This window comes from Hemitrygon akajei, chromosome 2, assembly GCF_048418815.1.
Source record: "Hemitrygon akajei chromosome 2, sHemAka1.3, whole genome shotgun sequence".
NCBI lineage: Eukaryota > Metazoa > Chordata > Chondrichthyes > Myliobatiformes > Dasyatidae > Hemitrygon > Hemitrygon akajei.
The window spans coordinates 154,470,680-154,487,082 of record NC_133125.1 but is presented as its reverse complement, the minus strand read 5'-3'; positions in this window follow the sequence as shown (position 1 = coordinate 154,487,082).

Sequence of the window (16,403 nt, the reverse complement as noted above, 5' to 3'; positions counted from 1 at the left end):
TTAAAAATTTCCCAATCATCTGTCCTCCCACTCACCTTAGCTCTGTCATACTTCCTTTTTTTTAATGCTATGCATCCTCTGACTTCCTTTGTCAACCACTGTGGCCCCTTTCCCCCCTTTTGCATCCTTCCTTCTCCGGGGAATGAACTGATTTTGCACCTTGTGCATTATTCCCAAGAATACCTGCCATTGCTGTTCCACTGTCTTTTCTGCTAGGATATCCATCCAGTTAACTTTGGCCAGCTCCTCCCTCATGGCTCCATAGTCTCCTTTGTTCAACTGCAACACTAACACCTCCAATCTGCCCTTATCAAATTGCAGATAAAAACTTATCATATTATGGTCACTACCTCCTAATGGCTCCTTTACTTCAAGATCGCTTATCAAATCCTGTTCATTACATAACACTAAATCCAGAATTGCCTTGTCCCTGGTCGGCTCTCGTACAAGCTGTTCCAAGAATGTATCCTGTAGGTACTCTACAAACTCCCTATCCTGGGGTCCAGCACCAACCTGACTCTCCCAGTTCACCTGCATGTTGAAATCCCCCATAACTACTGCGATATTACCTTTGCCACATGCCAATGATAACTCTCTATTCAACTTGCACCCAATATCCATGCTATTGTTTGGTGGCCTGTAGACAACACCCATTAGGGTCTTTTTGCCCTTACTGTTCCTCAGTTCTATCCACACAGACTCTACTTCTCCTGATCCTATGTCCCCCCCTTGCAAAGGACTGAATCTCATTCCTCACCAACATGGCCACCCCACCCCCTCTGCCCACATTTCTGTCCTCACGATAGCACGTATACCCCTGTACATTCATTTCCCAGGTCTGATCTCCCTGCAGCCATGTCTCCGTTATCCCAACATCATAGTTACCCATTCGCACTTGAGCTTCAAGCTCATCCACCTTATTTCTGACACTTTGTGCATTCAGATATAGAATTTTTAGCCCATTTCTCCTCTCTGTTGGAATCGCTGCCTATTGTGCTTAACCCAGCTCCCCGAACTCCCATCTGGCTATACACCCCTTGAGTTTTGTTGACCTTGCTAAATTTACTTATTCTCTCTGCACATTTAACTCCATGTTCCGTCAGGCCATCCCTCTGTACATGTGTCCTCCTTATCACTTGTTCCGCCTCACCTTTCTCTACTACACACTTAATATTCCAGAACCGTATAGTCCCCACCTGTCCTTTATTCTTCATCTCGCTATCCTCTCTCGCATTCTGGATCCCAGCCCCCTGCAAATTTAGTTTAAACCCGCCCCCCCCCCCCGAAAAGCACTAGCAAACTTTCCACATGATAAAATATTAATAGGTGGAGACTTTAATTTTTGTTTCGATCCAGTTTTGGATAGGTCAACTAAAGTTGCTACAAAATCAAAAGTAATAAAACTAACTTTATCATTAATGAAAGATTTAAACCTGATTGATATATGGAGAAAAATTAATCCAAGAGAAAGAAACTATTCATTTTATTCAAACAGACATAAAACTTACTCAAGGATTGTTTTTTTTATTATCAAAAAATATTCAGGATAGAATGAAAAGTGTGGAATATAAAGCAAGAATACTGTCAGATCATTCCTCCTTGATAATGACAATGATAATGATGGATAAGGAGGAATTGAACTATAGATGGAGATTTAATTCAATTTTATTAAAACGTCAAGATTTTTGTGATTTTATGAAAAAACAGATTCAATTTTTTTGGGATACAAATTTACATTCAGTTGAGGATAAAATTGTATTATGGGAAGCGATGAAAGCATATTTAAGGGGTCAGATTATAAGTTATACATCTAAAATTAAGAAGGAATACATGGCAGAAATAGATCAATTGGAAAAAGATATCATAAAGTTAGAAAAAGAATCTCAAAGATATATGACAGAAGAAAAACAAAGACAACTTGTTAATAAAAAATTACAATATAATACACCCCAGACATATCGTACAGAAAAAGTAATTATAAGAACTAAACAGAAATATTATGAATTAGGTGAAAGATCACATAAGATTCTTGCTTGGCAGTTGAAAACAGAACAGGCTTCTAAAACAATAAATGCAATTAGAACAAGTGTAAATAAGGTTACTTATAAACCTTTACAAATTAATGAAACTTTAAAAAAAAATTATACTGAACTATATCAATCAGAATCACAAAATAAGATTGCTGAGATAGATAAATTTTTATCACAAATAACCCTTCCAAAATTAAATTTGGAAGAACAGAAAGGATTAGATATGCCCTTTACATTAAAAGAGGTTGAAGAAGCTTTAGGATCACTTCAGAGTAATAAATCCCCAGGAGAAGATGGTTTTCCTCCTGAATTTTAAAAAAATTTAAAGATTTATTAATTCCTCCTTTTATGGAATTCATATATCAAGTGGAAAGAATGCATAAACTCCCACAATCTGTTTTTAACAGTGATCATAACTGTATTGCCAAAAAAAGATAGAGATCCTTTAAAACCAACATCATATAGGCCTATTTCTTTGTTGAATACAGATTATAAAATAATAGCAAAAATTTTACCTAATAGAATATCTAAATATTTACCAAATTTAATACATATAGATCAAACAGGTTTTAGTAAAAACAGACAATCAATGGATAATATAACCCATTTACTTAGTATAATTCATTTGGCACAAAAGAGAGGAAATGAGTGTGGCAGTTGCTTTGGATGCAGAAAAAGCATTTGATAGATTGAAATGAGATTTTTTATTTAAGGTATTGGAAAAATATGAGTAGGGAAAATCTTTTATACAATGGATTAAAACCTTAAATACTAATCCTCAAGCTAAAGTAGTTACAAATGGTCAGATTTCAACACCATTTTGCTTAACGAGGTCAACTAGACAAGGCTGCCCATTATCACCTGCTTTATTTGTATTGGCAATAGAACCATTAGCTGAATTAATTAGAACAGATTCAGACATCGGGGGCTTTAGAGTTAATCAAGAAGAATATAAGATTAATTTATTTGCTGATGATGTTTTGTTTTATTTAAGAAACCCATTGCAATCTTTGCAAAGATTTTCCACACATAGATTTGGAAGCTCATTCTGTAAAAGGGCTGGATGGTTTAGAGTTTGTGAAATGTGTGCAGGATAGCTTTTTGCAACAATACATAGAAGTACCGACTAGAGATGGGGCAGTGTTGGATCTCCTGTTAGGGAATGCGATAGGTCAGCTGACAGATGTATGTGTTGGGGAGCACTTCGGGTCCAGTGATCACAATAGCATTAGCTTCAATATAATTATGGAGAAGGACAGGACTGGACCTAGAGTTGAGATTTTTGATTGGAGAAAGGCTAACTTTGAGGAGATGTGCAGGGATTTAGAGAGAGTGGATTGGGTCAAGTTGTTCTATGGGAAGGATGTAATAGAGAAATGGAGGTAATTTAAGGGTGAAATTATGAGGGTACAGAATCTTTATGTTCCTGTTCGGTTGAAAGGAAAGGTTAAAGGTTTGAAAGCGCCATGGTTTTCAAGGGATATTAGAAACTTGGTTCGAAAAAAGAGGGATGTCTACAATAGATATAGGCAGCATGGAGTAAAGGAATTGCTCGAGGAATATAAAGAATGTAAAAGGAAACTTAAGAAAGAGATTAGAAAAGCTAAAAGAAGTTACGAGTTTGGTTTGGCAAATAAGGTGGAAGTAAATCCGAAAGGCTTCTACAGTTATATTAAAAGCAAGAGGATAGTGAGGGATAAAATTGGTCCCTTAGAGAATCAGGGTGGTCAGCTATGTGTGGAGCCGAGGGAGATGGGAGAGATTTTGAACGATTTCTTCTCTTCGGTATTCACTAAGGAGAAGGATATTGAATGGTGTAAGGTGTGGGAAACAGGTAAGGAAGTTATGGAACCTATGACAATTAAAGAGGTGAAAGTACTGGCGCTTTTAAGAAATTTAAAAGTGGATAAATCTCCGGGTCCTGACCGGATATTCCCCAGGACCTTGAGGGAAGTTTGTGTAGAGATAGCAGGAGCTCTGACGGAGATCTTTCAGATGTCTTTAGAAACGGGGATTGTGCCGGAGGATTGGCGTATTGCTCATGTGGTTCCATTGTTTAAAAAGGGTTCTAGAAGTAAGCCTGGCAATTATAGACCTGTCAGTTTGACATCAGTGGTGGGTAAATTAATAGAAAGTATTCTTAGAGATAGTATTTATAATTATCTGGATAGACAGGATCTGATTAGGAGTAGCCAGCATGGATTTGTGCGTGGAAGGTCATGTTTGACAAACCTTATTGAATTTTTTTAAGTAGTTACGAGGAATGTTGACGAGGGTAAGGCAGTGGATGTAGTCTATATGGACTTCAGCAAGGCCTTTGACAAAGTTCCACATGGAAGGTTAGTTAAGAAGGTTCAGTCGTTAGGTATTAATGCTGAAGTAATAAAATGGATTCAACAGTGGCTAGATGGGAGATGCCAGAGAGTAGTGGTGGATAATTGTTTATCGGGATGGAGGCCGGTGACTAGCGGGGTGCCTCAGGGATCTGTTTTGGGCCCAATGTTGTTTGTAATATACATAAATGATCTGGATGATGGGGTGGTAAATTGGATTAGTAAGTATGCTGATGATACTAAGGTAGGAGGTGTTGTGGATAATGAGGTGGGTTTTCAAAGCTTGCAGGGAGATTTATGCCGGTTAGAAGAATGGGCTGAACGTTGGCAGATGGAGTTTAATGCTGAGAAGTGTGAGGTTCTACATTTTGGCAGGAATAATCCAAATAGAACATACAGGGTAAATGGTAGGGCATTGAGGAATGCAGTGGAACAGAGAGATCTAGGAATAACAGTGCATAGTTCCCTGAAGGTGGAGTCTCATGTAGGTAGGGTGGTGAAGAAGGCTTTTGGAACGCTGGCCTTTATAAATCAGAGCATTGAGTACAGAAGTTGGGATGTAATGTTAAAATTGTACAAGGCATTGGTAAGGCCAAATTTGGAATATTGTGTACAGTTCTGGTCACCGAATTATAGGAAAGATATCAATAAATTAGAGAGTGCAGAGACGATTTACTAGGAAGTAACCTGGGTTTCAGCACTTAAGTTACAGAGAAAGGTTGAACAAGTTAGGTCTCTATTCATTGGAGCGTAAAAGGTTGAGGGGGGATTTAATCGAGGTATTTAAAATGTTGAGAGGGATAGATAGAGTTGACGTGAATAGGCTGTTTCCATTGAGAGTAGGGGAAATTCAAACGAGAGGACATGATTTGAGAGTTAGGGGGCAAAAGTTTAAGGGAAACACGAGGGGGTATTTCTTTACTCAGAGAGTGATAGCTGTGTGGAATGAGCTTCCTATAGAAGTAGTAGAGGCCAGTTCAGTTGTGTCACTTAAGGTAAAATTGGATAGGTATATGGACAGGAAAGGAGTGGAGGGTTATGGGCTGAGTGCGGGTAGGTGGGACTAGGTGAGATTAAGAGTTCGGCATGGACTAGGAGGGCCGGAATGGCCTGTTTCCATGCTGTGATTGTTATATGGTTATATGTTATATGTTATATGGTTATATTATCTTTTAGATTGGAAGAATATGGGAAAGTATCAGGGTATAAAGTAAATTGGGATAAAAGTGAAATTTTACCCCTTACCAAAGGAAATTATAATCAATGTCAATTAATAACTCAATTTCGATAGTCTATAAATGGGATAAAATATTTAGGTATTAGAGTTGATAATGATGTAAAAAAATTATATAAACAAAATTATTTGCCATTATTAAAAAAAAGAGGATGTTGATAAATGGATGATATTACCAATAACATTAATAGGTAGAGTTAATGCTGTAAAAATGAATATATTTCCTAGATTGCAATATTTATTCCAAACTTTACCAATACAATTACCTCAGAAGTTTTTTTCAAGAACTGAATAAATATGTAAGGAAATTTCTTTGGAAAGGAAAGATGTCAAGAATATCATTGGAAAAATTGACATGTAAATTTGTTTTAGGAGGGTTACAACTTCCAAATTTTAAGAATTATTATAAAGCAAATCAACTTAGATTTATTGTGTCTTTTTTGACGAAGAAAAACCGGCATGGATTAGAATAGAATTAGATAAGATAGGAGAAAACATACCAGAAGATTTTATATATAAATGGGAATCCAAACGGATACGTGAAAAAAAAGAATCTCCTATATTAAGACACTTGATTCATTTATTGAATAAGGTAAATATGGACGATGAGATAAAGAAATCTTTATTAGCAAAAAGAAATTTACCGTAGATTCCGGATTTTAAGCCGCTACTTTTTTCCCACATTTTGAACAGCTTTGAACACTGCGGCCTTTAAAACGGAGCGGCTAATACATGATTTTTTTCATGCCGCCTCGTAAACATTTTGCCTCATAACAGTAGACCAATAAAATTGTTGAGTAGTTCACAGAGGTGCAATGAAATTGTACGATAAATCAAGCGCACTTTCACAATTAAATTATTGTAAATCAGTCAATTGTACTCACCCTCATCAACATGGAAAACACTCGAAGAAAAGCATTGTGCTGCCTTTATGGCAGTTACTTAGTTTATAATATTTTCGCTTAGTAATTCATTTTCTAGTTAAAGTTAGAAGAGTTTTAACTATATTTGTTTTCTGTACTACATCGCGGGATGCTATGACGTCACACACGGTTTCGCCGCGTCTTGTGGGAAAAATGCCGTTTGCGATAAAACGGGACGGAGGGAGGGAGCGCATTACGCGAGCGGCTTTGGATCTGAGCGAACGCTGCTTTTAAGTTAAAGGCGATCAATAACTTTTCCTGGTAGGCTGCAGTATATATATTTTTTACCAGTCGTTAGGAGATATTGGAATGTTGTTCAGTAAAGAAGTATACGCAACGTATATTTAAAAGTAGCCGCGTTACGGGCACGGTTCGAAAAAAAGCATTTGCAATATGTATTTGTTTTTGTTACCATATGGATTTAATTAAAAGTTAAAAAATCCTCACGTGTAATATCTTTCTGTGTAAATATCTCATATTACAACGTGGGACACCTGCGGCCGAAAATCCGGTGCGGCCTTTACAATTAAAAAATTGATTTTATTTCTAAAATTAGAGCCAGCGGCTTTTAATCAGGTGCGCTCTGTAGTCCGGAATCTACGGTAATTCAAAATAGGCTTATTCCTTTTACAATGGATAATAAACTTTTACATAATTGGTTCCAAAAGGGGATTAAATATATAGGTGATTGTTTTGAAGGAGGTATATTGATGTAGTTTGATCAATTAAAAAATAAATATAAAATATCAAACAACACTCTTTCCTGTTATTTTCAATTAAAGGCTTATTTATGAGAAAAGCTGGGTCAAACAATGTTGATGCCAAAACCTAGTGAAATAGAAATATTAATTCAAAAAGGAAAAATTAAAAAACGTACATCTTGTATGTACAATTTGATTCAAAAACAGACAATTAAATCAGGAATTCATAAATCAAGACAAAAATGGGAATCTGATTTGAATATTAAAATTGATGGAAAAAGCTGCTCAAGATTATGTTCTGATAGTATGATAAATACAATAAATGTTCGACTTAGATTAGTACAATATAATTTTTACATCAATTATATATAACACCACAGAAAATAAATAGATTAAATTCAAATATGTCTGACAATTTTTTCGATGTAATCAAAAAATTGGTACTTTTTTACATTCTACTTGGTCTTGTTTTAAAATTCAATCATTTTGGATAAATCTAAGACTTTTATTGGAACAAATTACTGGAGTACAACTCCCACATAGTCCAAGATTATTTTTGTTAGGAGACATTGAAGGGACAATACCGAAGCTAAAATTGAATCAGAAAAAATTTATAAAAATTGCATTGGCAGAAGCCAAAAAAGTTATCGCAGTTACCTGGAAATCTGATTTATATTTAACTATGGATCATTGGAATAATGAAATATATAGTTGTATTCCACTTGAAAAAATTACATACAATCTAAGAAATTAATATGATACATTTTTGAAAATTTGGCTCCCATACCTACAAAAGATAGGATTAAATACATAGGTCCTCTGAAGATAAAATTATAAAGTAATTGGGGAAAGTAAAAATAAATATTAAAATTATTTTGAACTCCATGGAGCATGTGGGGATCCTCTGATATCCAGGCAATCTTTCTCTTCTTTCTTTCTTTGTTTTTCTTTCTTTAGACAAGGGTTAGGGGGGAGGGTTAATATTATTTTTCTCTTTCTTACTATTTTATCATTACATTTATTCTTTATAATTTTCTAAAAATTAATAAATAAATAAATAAAAAGAATGTTAGTACCGCTCCAGTTCAGGTGTAAACGGTCCCTTCGGAACAGATCCCACCTTCCCTGGAACAAAGCCCAATTATCTAAAAACCTGAAGCCCTCCCTCCTGCACCATATTCTCAGCCACTTATTAATCTGCATATTCTTTCTGTTCCTTGCCTCACTCGCACGTGGCACAGGTAGCAAACCTGAGATTGTTACCCTGGTGGTCCTGCTCTTCAGCTTCGCACCTAACTCCCTGAACTCACTACGAAGGACCCCCTCACTCATCCTACCCACGTCGTTGGTCCCTACATGGACCACAACATCTGGGTTCTTGCCCTCCCTCTTGAGAATAACCTGCACCCGATCTGAGATATCTCGGACCAGGGCACCAGGGAAGCAACATACCATCGAGACTCCCGATCTTCCCCACAAAATCTCCTATCCGCCCCCCTGACTATAGAATCCCCTATCACTACCGCTCTCTTCTCTTCCCTCCGCCCCTTCCTAGTCGAGGGTCCAACCTCAGTGCCAGAGACAGGGCCACTGTAACTTGTTCCTGGTAGGTCATCCGCACCAACAGTATCCAAACCGGTATACTTATTGTTGATGGGAACGGACACAGGGGTGCTCTGCTCTCCCTGTCTGCTCCCCCTGCCTCTCTTGACTCTCACCCATTTGCCTACCTCCTGTCTTTTCGGTGTGACTACCTCCCGATAACTCTTATCTATCTCAGCCTCTGCTTCCCGAATGATCCGTAGTTCATCCAGCTCCTGCTCCAATTCCCTAACTCGGTCTGATAGGAGCTGCAGCTGGATGCACCTTTTGAAGGTGTGGTCATCAGGGACAGCTGTGTTGACCCTGACCTCCCACATACTGCATACGGAGCACACCACTGCTCTAACTGTCTCCCCCATTACCTGATCCCAGATTAGTCAGAATAAATGAAAAAGTACCTACTGACCTTACCTGTTTTACCTCAGCATGCACGTACTGAGGCTCACTGATTTCCTCTCACCTAAGTCCCCTTGCTCCAAAGCCCAGCACCCCGCTCCCACGCACTCCGCTGCCCGCTCCTAAAAGTGGGCCTCTTTTTAAACCCCGCGCTCGCCGCTGGCGTCACCCGCGCCTGCGCAGTATTACCTTCCTCCTCAGGTACTGTCCAGGTAGGTCCGACGGTCTCGGCCTACCTACAAAGGCTGATCCTCCGATCTCCAGTCGTCTATCGACCTCGAGCACTCCTTGCTCCCGCTCCGCTGCCCGCTCCTAAAAGTGGACCCTTTTTAAACCCCGCGCTCGCCGCTGGCGTCACCCGCGCCTGCGCAGTTTTACCTTCCTCCTCAGGTACTGTCGAGGTAGGTCCGACGGTCTCGGTCTACCTACAGCGGCTGATCCTCCGATCTCCAGCCGTCTGTCGACCTCGAGCACTACTTGCTCCCGCTCCGCTGCCCGCACCGACATAGATTTGATAAAGGTTTACAAAATGATGAGGGGTTTATACAGAGTAAATGCGAGTAGACTCTTTCTACTTAGAGTAAGAGAGATAAAAACGAGAGGCTTTAGTATGAAAGCAGAAAGATTCTGGGAGAACATTAGGGGAAACTTCTTCACTCCGAGAGTGTGGGAGTATTGAAAGAGCTGCCATCTGACGTGGTAAATACGAGCTCACTCGTAAGTTTTAAAAATAAATTGGATAGATACATGGATGGCAGAGGTCTGTAGGGTTATGGACTGGGGCTGGTCAATGGGACTAGCGGCATAAAGTATCGGCACAGACTAGAAGGGTCGAATGGCCTGTTTTCTGTGCTGTAGTGTTCTATGGTTCTAGGTAGGATTTATGAAGATTTGGAGAGGCATAATATGATTAGAAACAGTCAGCATGGCTTTGTCAAAGGCAGGTCGTGTCTTAGGAGCCTGATTGAATTTTTTGAGGATGTAACTAAACAGACTGATGAAGGTAGATCAGTAGATGTAGTGTACTTTATATGGATTTCAGCAAGGCATTTAATGAGGTACCCATGGAAGGATTTTCAAGAAAGTAAGGAGGCATGGGATCCAAGGGGACCTTGCTTTGTAGATCAAGACTCGGCTTGCCCACAGAAAGCAAAGAGTGGTTGTAGACAACTCCCGCAAGACGAGCATTCCACTATCACTTTATATGCCAATATACAGTATCTTTGGTCTAATCCACTTTATTGTTTCTCATGCACCTTATTGCACTGACCGTTTCCTGTCTCTAGTGTAACTTCTGCTCAGAGAGAAACTGAGTTAATATCAACTAAGCATCATCCATTCTGCGTTCTATTATTGTATTACCCTGCACCATCTTAATTCACTTTGTAATGATTGATCTGTATGAAAGGTGTGCAAGACAAGCCTTTCTCTCTATTTTGGAACTTGCAAAAACAATTAAAAATCCATTTCCAATATACCTGTGATGGCACTGTGAACCCTGATGATACTTAGTTGATATTAACTTGGTTTCTCCCTGAACAGAAGGTGTCTTGCTCAATGTGTATTTCCAGAACTTCCCTTTTATTTCATATTTGGCTTCTCATTTTGGAGTCCAGAAGACATGGACTGGGCACCTGCAGAGAATGGAGGAGAGGGGAAATAGTGACAGGGGACAGAGACAGAGAAAAGACAACTGCAGGAGGTTGGTATAACCTCTGTCCATTCAAACAGTTGTCCTTCGGCCCATTGGTTTATGCTGATTGTCAAATACATTTTTACACTCAATGGCTGCCTTGTAGGTAGATCAGCTTGTAATCAGCCAATGGTCTCCCAGCAACTGAATGCAGAAGAGTATGCATATATGGTCAAGAGGTTCTATTGTCTTCAAACATCAAAATAGGTAAGAAATGGGGAAACAAGTGTGTGTGTTTGTCTCCTGCTCTACTTGCTTTATACGTATGTCTGTGAGGCTAAGCATAGCTCCAAAACTATATTTAAGTTTGCAGACGGCACCACTGTCCTTGGTCAAATTGAGGGTGGGAACATATCAGCATTTAGGAGGGAGACTGAAATTTTAGCAGAGCTCTGTCACAACAACCACTCTCTCAAGTTCAGAAGGACAATTAAAGTATTACTAACTTCAGGAGGTGTAAAGCAGAGGTGCATGAACCAGTCCTCATTGGGGGATAGGAGGAGGAAAGGGTAAACAACTTTAAATCCTTAGTATTATAATTTCACAGGATCTGTGCTGGCTCCAGCACTTGTCTTTACGAAGGAAACATGCCAGCGTCTCTACCTTCTTAAAAGTTTGCGAAGATTCGGTATGTTATCAAAAACACTTCCAAATTTCGATAGGTGTGTGGTGGAGAGTATTTTAACTAGTTGCATCTCGGCTCGTATAGAAACATCAACGTCCTTCAACGCAAAAGCCTACAAAAAGTAGCGGATATGGTCGGGGCCATTATGAGTAATGTCCTTCCAATATAATTGAGAATATATACATGCAACAGCTATCATTAAGGATCTCCACTATCCACGCCATGTTGTTTTGACGCTACTGCCATCAGGAAGAAGGAATAGGAGCCTCAGTACCCACACCATCAAGTTCAAGATCAGTTATTACCCTTGAACCATCAGTTTCTTGGACTACACGGGATAACTTCACTCAACCACTCATGCCCCATTACTGAACTACTCCCACAACTTACAGACTCTCAAGGACATTTGATCTCAGGTTCTTGATAGTCATTGCTTATTGAGTTATTTTTATTATGTATTTTCCATCTTATTGTATTTACACAGTTTGCTGTCTTTTGTATGTTGCTTGTGTGTCCATGCGTGCAGTGCAGTTTTCATTGTTGCTTGTACTTACTATAACTACCTGGAAGAAAATGAATTTCAGAGTTGTATATGGTGTGATATATATCAAAGTGTGTGTGTGTGTGTGTGTGTGTGTATATATATATCAAAGTGTATGTATATATAATATATATATATATATACACACTTTGATAATAAATGTGTTTTGAACTTTAGAGTGTCAAAATGTGATCTAAGTGAATTTGACTGTGGAACGTTTATTGTTCTCAGATGGGGTGGTCTGTGCATTTCATCAAGTCAAGTCGTCAAGTCATGTTTATTGTCATTTAACTATATAGAGCACATGTATTTATGTATATAACGATATAATGTATGTGGAAACATTATAAGAATGAAAGGGTTACCATACAAGGAACGTTTGATGGCTCTGGGTCTGTACTTGCCAGAATTCCGAAGGATGAGGGGGATCATGGTGGGAGAATCTAGGACAAGAGGGCATAGCCTTAAGATAGAGGGGCACCCTTTCAAAACAGAGAAGCGGGGAATACTCTTTAGCCAAAGGGTGGTGAATTTGTGGAATTTATTGCCACATGCAGATACGGAGGCCAGGTCGTTGGGTGTACGTAACGCAGAGATTGTTAGGTTCTTGATTGGACATAGCATCAAAAGTTAAAAGGTGAGGGCCGGTAAATGGGGTTGAGGAGGAGATTTTAAAAAAAGAATCAGCCAGGATTGAATGGCGGAGCTGACTCACTGGGCTAATTCTGCTCCTACCTCTTATGGTTTTAGGAATGTTGCCTGATCGTCAGAGTTCCTCCAACATCTCCAGCATCTGCAGGATATCCTGCCACACGGTTCAAATATGGCCCAAGTGTGGAGTGAGAGACACTGAAACATAGAAACATAGAAAATAGGTGCAGGAGTAGGCCATTTGGCCCTTTGAGCCTGCACCTCCATTCAGTATGATCATGGTTGATCATCCAACTCAGGACCCTGTACCTGGTTTCTCTCCATACCTCCTGATCCCTTTAGCCATAAGGGCCATATCTGACTCACCCTTAAATATAGCCAATGAACTGGCCTCAACTGTTTCCTGTGGCAGAGAATTCCACAGATTCACCACTCTCTGTGTGAAGAAGTTTTTCCTCATCTCGGTCCTAAAAGGCTTCCCCTTTATCCTTATACTGTGACCCCTATTTCTGGACTTCCCCAACATCGGGAACAATCTTCCTGCATCTAGCCTGTCCAATCCCTTTAGAATTTTATACGTTTCAATAAGATCCCCCCTCAATCTTCTAAATTCCAGTGAGTATAAGCCTAGTCGATCCAGTCTTTCTTCATATGAAAGTCCTACCATCCCAGGAATCAATCTGGTGAACCTTCTTTGTACTCACTCTATGGCAAGAATGTCTTTCCTCAGATTAGGGGACCAAAACTGCACACAATGCTCCAGGTGTGGTCTCACCAAGGCAGTAGAACTGCACAACTGCAGTAGAACCTCGCTGCTCCTGTACTCGAATCCTCTTGCTATGAATGCCAACATACTAATCGCCTTTTTCACCGCCTGCTGTACCTGCATGCCCACTTTCGATGACTGGTGTACAATGACACCCAGGTCTCATTGCACCTCCCCTTTTCCTAATCAGCCACCATTCAGATAATAATCTTTTTTTAACAAATCTGAAGCAGATCAATAGTTCACAGCCTTTAATACAAATGGTGTTAATGGAAAAAGAAAACAGTAAACAACAGGCCAAACTGGATCGCTAACTAAAACTCTGAAATGGAGAACAAAGCCCAAACTGTGGCTAAAAAGAACAACTAAGAGTAAAATGAATACCACTAGTCTTCAGAGTCAGTTGACTCGACAATCCAATTTCTCGGGCAAGTCGGAATGCAAGCAGGCAGCGAAGTGTTTCTGTATCCAAGTCTCGAAAAATACAATCACATTGAAATAATAATTAGCTGACACGTGCATATTCACGAACTCAAATGCAGTATCTGCTGCATGGCCGAATCCGTGGTTGTGACATAGCCTACCTTCTGATTCCATCTGCATTCACCTTTCCTCAAATTCTTCCCATTCTTCCATCCTTTACCTAACATATTTTAGTCCTTGTATGCCTCCTGAACTTTTTCCAGCCTTTGTCTCCAACTTTCACCCTTCTCTTCCCTCACCTTTCTCCATTTGCCTCTCATCTTTCTCCCCCTTCTCTTTCTCTTTCTTTCACTCTCTCATTCTCTCAGTATTTCTCTCTTTGGCTGCTCCCAGTTCCCTTACCAACGACTCCCAATTCCTACCCAACAAGCCCCTCCCAAACTGCTTGTTATCACACACCCCACCTCAGTGCAACAAACTTTTCAGACATTGCCTGGCATATGTTGAACTTGGCTCCATTTTGTACACCGAGGTTCAGACCTTTATCACTTATATCCATGACACTTCAAGCACACACTGTCAGTTTAAATTACCCTGTGTGATTGCCTCAGTTTCAGTCTGGATGTCCATTCCTTATGGCCTTCTATCCCCAATCAGGAAGGCCTTAAAGCTCTCTACTTCTATATAGACAGCAGGTGAAGACAGTTCCCCTCCACTACCCACCGATTTCCTCCATCTGGCAGAACTGGTTCTCACTCTCAACAATTTCTCTTTTGGGTCCTTCCACGTTTCCAAATCCAAGGCATAGCTATGGGCACACAAAAGGGCTCAGTAGGGCCCATCATTTCATCGGCTATATGAAACAGTTCATATTCCAAACCTATACCGGTAATTCTCCGTAACTTTGTCTATGTTTAATCAACAGCTGCTTTGGTGTTAGTTCCTGCCTCCAATTTCCACAATGCCCTCAAGTTCACTTTGCGCATTTCTGACACCTGACTCCCTTATCCCGGTCTCTCTATCGCGATCACTGGGGACAGACTGCTCACTGATCTTTTATAAACCTGCTGTCTCTCACAGCTAACTTGTCCATACCTCTTCCTAACCCGTCATTTGTAAAATTACTGTTCCCTTTTCTTAGCTTCTCCATCTCCACCGTATCTGAAATGAATATGAGGCTTTCCATTCCAGAGAACCTAAAATGTCCTTCATCCTCAAAGAGTGGCCTTCCCTTCCTCCACAATTGATGCTACCCTAAACTCACATCTCCTCCATTTCCTAAACAGTCATCTTCCTGCAGCCATTACAGGGATATTGTTCCTCTTGGCCTTAGCTACCACCCACGAGCTTCTCTATCCAGCATATTATTCTTCAGTTATTCTGCCATCTAAAAGGAGATTCCAAGACTAACCACACTTGCCTCTGTCCCCATTCTCCATTCTTTGCAGGGATCACTCCTTATGTAACTCCCTTGTCCACTCGTCTCTATCCATTGATCTCTCTCCTATCACTAAACCCTGTAAGCAGACCTGCTACACCTACCCAACACCTACAGCTTCTCCCTCCCCAGCATTAAGGGCACCAAATGGGTGTGAAGACCATTCACCTGCTAGTCCGGTTCATCTACTATATTTAGTGTTTCCAGTGTAGCCTCACTTTCATCGATGAGACCAGATGTAGATTGGTGGACCGCTTTGTCCTGCACCTTCGCACTGACTACCACAAAAGTCAGGCTTTCCACTTGGCCACTCATTTCTATTCGATTTTCCATTCCCATTCTGACATGTCAGTCCATCGCCTCTGCTTCTGCCAGGATGAGGTTACACTCAGGTTGCTGGAGCGACACCTCATATTCCATTTGGCTAGCCTCCAAACTGATGTCTTGAAACATTAATTTCTCTGACTTCCGGAAATTATTCAACTCTCCACATCTCTCTTTTTTCAATTCCCCATTCTGACTCGCCTCTTGCCCCTTTTCTTATATCCTGCATATCACCTCACTTTGTAGCCCGTCATACGTCCTCTTTTCCCGTGTTCAACTATCCTTTCCCATCATATTCTTTCACTTTCAGCCTTTTACCTCTTCCACCTATCACGACTTCTACTTCTTACCACTCATGCCCACCAGCTACCTTACCCTACTCCAAGTTTCAACTACCTTCTGCCAGTTTGTACTCCTTACTCTACCGCACCTTCTAATTCTGTCTTCTTCCACCTTCTTTCCCAGTCCTGAAACGTCGACTGTTTGTTCCTCTCCATAGATGTGGGGCTTCGACCTGTACAGACAATTCCCCTCCCTCCGACTCAGTTTCCAGCTCAGAGGCTCCTCGATCCGCTGAATGCCTCCAGCAGTGTACTTGTTCAATGACGTGTATTGTTTTCTTCACGATGATTCTCTATGCGAACTTGGTTCGCTGCCAGCCGGTTCATAGTTCAGTGGTGACTCAGAGGAAACATGCAAACACTTTAGATTTTTTTTGAACCT